Here is a 1,001-nt window from a genome sequence, read left to right on the forward strand (position 1 = left end):
TTCTCAATTAAAAGATTTGGCCAATGTAGTTTCTTTCTCTTACTTAAGAAAATGTATTAGACTTTAGTATATCACATTTTCTGATGTAACCAAACACTTTGTATTCCAAATTGAACAAAACAAGTATCTGCATCTCAATCCAACATTTCCGCTTGATATCAAATCAACCATCTCATGAAAATATTAAACACAACAATTCTGGCCACAAAAAAAAAACACAACAAGACCAGACATAGAACACACAACATAATCTTCTACTGTGCCAGTAAATCAAGGTACGTTGAATGCTGTGCAGCTGGCATTAGTTTTCTTTGATTATCTGAAAGACAAAAACAGAGGTCCACCCCGTCTGGGCAATTAAATACTTAAAATATACAAATACTCTTGTTGATTCTAGGCAAAACAGAGGAATTACCCCATATTTTCTCGTATGTGTTTCTTAGACAGCCTTGGTTTCAGCGGCCTCCACCTTATCAGTTAGTTAATTTGCATTATCACAGATGCTTTCCAGCTTGCTTTCCTATTGTAACTCCTGCTTTTAAACACACTGAATTACACACTGAAAAGAAAAACACTGAAAGAAAACATCACCACTTATAGTGCCTGTAGAGCCTAATAAAATTATCATTACATAGTACTGTATACAGTCTTCAACTGATTTAACAAAATTGGTCACAGCCAAATTATTACAATCCAATAAATTTATTTGCCTGAATTTATTTACAAACATTTCAAAGACACCAAAAAACTGTCCTCACTTGCTTTTCCCTTCCAACAGCCACTTTACCAATTCAAATCACCATTCCAAATATACTTCTGCATATTTGAAATTCTCATGCTTATATTCACTTACTCCTTTATTCCACTACACCCTCAAAAGTTTCCAACCTGTTGTCCAATCACTCTGTCTGTTGCCTGCTCGCCTGGGCCCGATCCTTTTTTCTTGCTGAGCCGTCCCTTCCATTTTGCACCAATTTGCTCCACTACCAGTTTAGCTAGGA

This window comes from Mauremys mutica, chromosome 13, assembly GCF_020497125.1.
Source record: "Mauremys mutica isolate MM-2020 ecotype Southern chromosome 13, ASM2049712v1, whole genome shotgun sequence".
In the NCBI taxonomy this organism is placed as follows: domain Eukaryota; kingdom Metazoa; phylum Chordata; order Testudines; family Geoemydidae; genus Mauremys; species Mauremys mutica.